At 42.6% G+C, this 6,839-nt stretch overlaps 1 pseudogene; it reads right to left on the reverse strand.

The window, feature by feature from the left end:
* Window positions 1-3,918: 3,918 nt before the first annotated feature.
* On the reverse strand, window positions 3,919-4,805 carry LOC135877842 (mas-related G-protein coupled receptor member H-like; annotated as a pseudogene).
* Between the last annotated feature and the right edge of the window lie 2,034 nt (window positions 4,806-6,839).

The raw sequence follows: 6,839 nt of genomic DNA on the forward strand, positions 1-6,839 counted from the left end.
CCCCAAGGGGGTTTCTGTGATCCAACCTGTCACAAGTTCATTAAGGGCTGATATTTCATAAATCACCAGTGCTAGAAACAGGGACACATACATCAATGAAAAGCTCATGTTTTCAGAGCTGTATAACATTAGTTTCTATCCTTAGCTGCTCACAATTTTTGCCTTGGAAACGGCTGACAATGCACATTCCTAAAACAAAGGAAGGATTATTATCTCAGTTTTACTGATGGGGAAACTGAGGTACAAAGAAACTAAGTGACTTGCCCAAGGACTGTGATGGATCCAGGAAATGAAAAAAGATCTTCTGAGTCTAGACAAGTCCCTTAGCCACAAGCCAAGCCTCCCTCTCCAATACTATATTTCCATCAGCCTGTACTAGTTTGCCTTTACTGAATTCCATGGTTCACTGAGGGTCACATTCTGCTTGTAGGAAGGGCCTTCCTCTCTCCAGAGTACCAGAGTTGGCAAAAAAATATTGTTTGTATAAAATTATTGTACATGGCCAATGCTTTTTTTGACGGATTCAACATTTCTGTTGAGATTTTTTTGGAGGATATTTTCCTAAATGAAACAAACAAAAAGTTCTTTTTAGTTTTTCAGGGTTTCTTCTATTGTTCACCTTAAATTAAAAAAACAATCCCTTTTCCCCCCCACTAGAAAAGGAGGGGGGAAGAAAGGAAAGTCCTTAAAACGTTGTTTCATGTAGAATTTATTTTGCTGAAAAATTGAAAAAAAAAATGGGGAAAAATTGCAAACAAAATGAACATTTTTTGCCCTGCCCCCTCATTGCCCCTGAAATTAAAAACAAACATTTCAAGTAGCTCTATGAAAAACTCTGGGGGTGAATGGCACTGCCAAGATATTTGCCCATGAAAGTAAATATGATGCAGACAGAAAGCATTGCCATTTAGATGCCATCCTATCCCATGGCCCCACCTCCCAGAGGAAGTGTTGCGAGAGAAGGATAGCAGCCAGAAAGATTGGGAAGCATTTTACAAATGTGTGGATGAGGATCAAGGGCAGCCCAGAGATGCTGCTTCTGTTTATTGATCTGAAACATGTGTTAGATACAGAGAGCAAAATACAATGCGGATACCACAATAGGATACACATAGGAGACTACCTTTGGGAGAATATGTGGAATGTGATTGTCATAACTATAAAGGGAAGGGTAACAGCTCTCCTGTGTACAGTACTAAAATCCCTCCTGGCCAGAGACTCCTGGCCAAAATCCTTTTACCTGTAAAGGGTTAAGAAGCTCGGGTAACCTGGCTGACACCTGACCCAAAGGACCAATAAGGGGACAAGATACTTTCAAATCTTGGGGGGGGGGGGGAAGGCTTTTGTGTGTGCTCTTTGTTTTAAGTTGTTGTTCGCTCTTGGGACTGAGAGGGACCAGACATCAATCCAGGTTCTCCCCATCTTTCTAAACAAGTCTCTCTTATTTCAAACTTGTAAGTAAAAAGCCAGGCAAGGCGTCTTAGTTTTACTTTATTTTCTCAACTTGTAAATGTACCTTTTACTAGAGTGTTTATCTTTGTTTGCTGTACTTTGAACCTAAGACAGAGGGGGGTCCTTTGAGCTCTTTAAGTTTGATTACCCTGTAAAGTTATTTTCCATACTGATTTTACAGAGATGATTTTTACCTTTTTCTTTAATTAAAAGCCTTCTTTTTAAGAACCTGATTGATTTCTCCTTGTTTTAAGATCCAAGGGGGTTTGGATCTGTATTCACCAGGAGCTGGTGAAAGGAAGGAGGGGGGAAGGGTCAATTTCTCCTTGTTTAAGATCCAAGGAGTTTGGATCTGTATTCACCAGGGAATTGGTAAAAAGTTTCTAAAAGCTTCCCAGGGTAGGGAACGGTGGCAGCGGACCAGAACTAAGCTGGTAGTTAAGCTTAGAAGTCCTCATGCAGGCCCCTACATTTGTACCCTAAAGTTCAAAGTGGGGATACAGCCTTGACAGTGATACATGGCTGTGTGGTGCCAGGGTTTATTAGTGGATTAGATTAAACTCACATACTAGTTTTTGTTTCTAGCTTGAATAGTGGTTCTGTTTCCAAAACCAAACTTATATAAAGGAGAGTCCAGAGAAGAAGATACTGGGATATTAGACATTTCATGGGGCTGTCTTGCTGCAATAGAGCTTGCTGGGGTGATTTACATTGGGACATTATCTTCATTTGAGGGATGTACTACAGGGAACTAGCCTATGCTGCAAGTAGGTGGCCTAAAAGGCCTTTTTCATATTGAAGTTCTTTGATTCTGGGATCTATGGAAATCTCCATCCCCAGAACAGGGTCTCCCAGGATGGGTGCTGTAGGATTTAAGTTGCCATCTCTCTGGGCTCTGCCCTGTGCTGTCTCTCCATCCTCTCTATGATCAGCCTGATTTACCAAGACCCTCTGGAGCGCAACCTGGAGGGACCCCCTGAATCGGCACTTCCTGGATCTCCCAACTAGGAAGTAAATAACTGGGTTGAGGCTGCTAAAAAGGTGAATATTTAATGTGAAGTGATTTTAAGTATGGGGCTAGATCCTCAGCTGGTGTAATCAGACTACTTCACTGAAGCCAAAGGAGCTTTTCCAATTTACACTACTTGAGAATCTGGGCCACAGCATTTTGTACCGTATGTAAGATTACTTGAACTATATTAAGGTCAACAACATCTCTTTGCCCATAATAGTATGATTTCAGAAATTGTGGGCACCCACTGCTACCACTGACTGCAGTGGGAGATGTAAGTAATCAGCATCTTTGAAAATGAATGAATTAATGGATTGAAAATATGGATGTAAATGAAAATGGCAAAATTGAGCCATTTGTACCATCCATGTCTAAGGAATGGTGTGTAGCTCTCCCTCCCTATCATGTCTAAGAATGGTGTGTAGCTCTCCCTCCCTATGAAAAGTCCCGAGATGGAATTGTAACTCAGTCTATGCAAACCACAAATCTGCACGTTTAAAAGAATGATAAAACAAATCACTGACGCATGACACATTTCTTCAGCAACATTATTCTGACACTTTGGAGGACAGGATTTGAATTCAAAATGACTGACAAAATGGAGAATTGGTCTGAAATCAACGAGATGAAATTCAATAAAGTCAAGTGCAAAGTGCAGAGGCCAGCATGTGACATCTCAGCATGGAGAAAAGAATAATTAAAATACTGGAGGAAGCTCCAGAGCCTGAGGGAAATGGCAAAGTTGAGAAAGAAGAGGACGGTGAGCAGGATAGTGGTGTATAGCTTTCCTAATTGACGTCTCTGGATTTTGGCTAAAGGCACATTCACAAAATACAAGAGAGAGTTACAATATTCATACTCTTATCTGGCAAATAGTCTTCCTCTCTGACAAGACTTGCTTTAACTAGGGTGATGTCAGAAGCTGTGTCACGCTATGCTAAACAGCTCTTACCATTGACTTTTGCATTCTCTATGAATTCCTTATTACAACAATGGATAGTATGGCCCCGATCCTGTTCCTATTAAGTTCAAATGAAATTTTGCCTCTGATTTCAATGGCACCAGGATTAGGCCCTGAGTGATTATGACAGTCCTCTCTAGATACACAGAACACAGGGGAATAGAATGATGGGAACTTTCTCATCTCTAATTTCTTTGATTTTATGATCATTCTAGATCAGTGGTTCTCAACCTACTTACCATTGGGGACCACATATGCAGCTCTCTGTGTTATGTGGGCTGCATCCACACATACACTATATGTATACTACCTGCACAGTCCTGAGGCTGTCATGTGGGCCTCAGCTGTATGCTAATTGGGCTGGAAGCGGCCCGTGGGCTGAGAACCTCTGTTCTAGAGAAACCTCCAGCCCATAATAGGGTATTAAGTGGCCATCACCATTGTGTCTTCACTGAAGGACCCCCTTTCCTTCTGCCTTATGTTCAAAAACCCTTTAGAGTGCAAATTTGACAAATCCCCTGAATTGCCGATTCCTGTAGCTCCCAACAAAAAAAGTAAATAACTGGGTTGATGCTGCTGTGAGAGAGGCCAGCAGGAAAGTGGTAGTGATGAGATTTAAATCATAATCAAAATTCTGGAGGAAGGTGACAATACGGTGGGGAACAGCAAAGAGTAGGAAGAAGAGGACAGTGAGCAGGATAACAACGTAGAGCTTCCCTGGCTGACATTGCTGGGAGCTACTTCGGCCCTTGATGAACAGGGTCAGACTGGATAGAACCATGATGGAAGCGAATATCAGGAAATTTGTAACAGAGTGGAGTGAGCATCATGCTACAATTTGCAAAGGCGTTCAAAACACAAGCAAAAGCTCCCAGTCCAGTGAGCAGGCAGGAGAGAGCCCAGAGCAGGGCACAGACAATGGCAGACAAGTGCTTTGGGCAGTGGCATCGGTACCAGATGGGGAAGCAGATGGCCATCAGCACTGAGCAGTGTGTGTCTATCAGGAAGTATAGGCTGGTGCTGTACATGAACAGAACCAGCATGTTAAGTGACTTCATTGAGTAAGATTAGTCTAACCTAAGAGAAAATAAATTTGACATTATAAATTGTGAGTAAAACAGCCAAGCAGAGGAGGCAGCCAAAGTCAGCAGCAGCCAGGTTGAGGATGTAGACGGTGAAGGGGTTCCTCTTAATGTGGAAGCCAAGGAACCAGAGCACGATCCCGTTCCCCACCAGCTTGACCAGGCAGAGGAGCAGAGTGACACTGTCAATGATCACTGCAGTTAAATGGTCTGTTTTGAAATCAGTCTCATTATATTTGATTCCATTTTCCAGGCTGGGCTCTGTCAGGGGTAGAGACGCTGTGCTCGGCTCAGTCATCATGAAACTTCTGCTGAGGGATGCTAGTCTCTCCTTCTCCCCGTCTCTCACACACACCTGTTAGCAGAGAGCAGAGAGAGGGGAATTAGTGCCTCAGACACCCCCAGCGCTGTGTTTCACTGATCATCCTGGCCTTCCTGGTACAACCAGATCTCAATGACTGTGAGATATCCAGAGCAATAATGGCCTTGGGAGATGCTAGGGACAGAGAGAGACATGGTGTTGACCTGAATTTTATAGGTTAGTTGTTATGGCTCGCCACTGATCGCATCCGACCAGAAGATTTATAGGTTCTTGTCCAATTCAGACTACAGGGTCCGAGAACTCAGAGAGTTCTATACCGGGAGAGGACTCTCAGGGTGCTTCGCAAAAACACTTACACTGAGGACAATACCAAATTGACAAAAACTTTACTGAGATTAACAAAAGAATAATAAATGCTATGAAACTTATAACTGCAAAACAGTAAAATAATTCCAAAACTCTTGGTGGTAACATTCCTATTATAAGTACCTTAACTTAACATACTCACACCCTTCCTTGAGGACCCAGTAATAGGAGGTGAAGGACCAGCCTTACTCCTGGCATGCCCGATAACACAATGGTGCTGGCTTCCGCAATAGTTAGGAATGTTGAGTAGTTATACTATACTACACAAGCGGAGCTGATAGCATGATAGAAGATAGAGTGATAGGTAGATAAAAATATAGAATATAGGAGGACAAATAAAAGAAAGAGCTACAAGCCTCTTTTGTACAAGGTATTTTATAGGATCCTGACACTATGTAATTCAGGCCCAACCTACTATACCCAAATCTTATTTCTGTACCCTAAGAAATTTATGGGTACTCTTATCCTATAGGTTAGTGGATTATGACTCTTAATCCTTATTAATATATAGAGAGTATCTCACTCCAAAAACTGCCAACCTAGGCTCTCTTGGCGACTTCCAGGTTTGTGGTATACCCTGCGGTTACCAACTGGTTGCAGACACCAGATAAATCTGTTCAGTGTTGTGTATAGTTCCTCCCTTTGGTTCCCCAAAGTTTAGGGACCATTCCTATCTGTGCCAAAAATTACCAGCTTTTATGCTAACTGATTATACTTTTAGCTATTTAGAGGATCTTACCGGATACAGGCCGGTAGGCTTCTTGCATTTCAGCAAAACTTCTATGTATAATTATTAGGAAACACATCATATGCCTCAACACATCCTACATTCATAGGAATTAATACTGATAAAATATAAGAATAAAATGGATTAATTCAGAAAGAGAAACATTATTTGATACAGCTGGCTGGATTAGTAGGCTATAATAGCTAACAAAGTAATCCTATGGGCTACAATGGAGAAAGGCTGACAAGTGGGGACCAGCCTGGATGCAGAGGCAGAGAGACAGTTAAACACAGAGAGAGATGGAGAGAGGGGTGGTGAGGGAAAGAGAGAAATTGGGAGTGGGTGTCAAACATAGATGGAAAGGGAATGATAGGAGAAAGACGGGGTGGAAAATGGACAATGGGAGAGAGAGAAAGAGAACATCCATGTATTGTTAATCCTAGAATATCATGGTTGGAAGGGACCTCAGGAGGTTATCTAGTCCAACCACCTGCTCAAAGCAGGACCAATCCCCAGACAGATTTTTGCCCCAGATCCCTAAGTGGCCCCCTCAAGGATTGAACTCACAACCCTGGGTTTAGCAGGCCAATGCTCAAACCACTGAGCTATCCCTCCCTCAAAGATAACAAAGAGCACAGAATCCATCCACCAAACCCTTACCTTACTTCCCTCTACTCCCTGGTGGCTTAACTGAATGTTTATGGGAGCTGGACTGGAACGGATCCACTTTAGAATCTTAGTGTCAGTTTGTCACTAATTGCAATTCTCCCCATAGGATCTTCTTGTAAAAGTTCTTTGATGAATAATCTGTTGTCAAGACACTAAAAATTTCCCTGTCAGCTCCTGTGCTGCATCTGACGCCCAGTCCCTGCTGGACCCTGTCAGAGAAATGCCTTCTCTGCACTGGACAGGGAGGT

The sequence above is a fragment of the Emys orbicularis genome, chromosome 4 (assembly GCF_028017835.1).
Source record: "Emys orbicularis isolate rEmyOrb1 chromosome 4, rEmyOrb1.hap1, whole genome shotgun sequence".
In the NCBI taxonomy this organism is placed as follows: Eukaryota; Metazoa; Chordata; order Testudines; family Emydidae; genus Emys; species Emys orbicularis.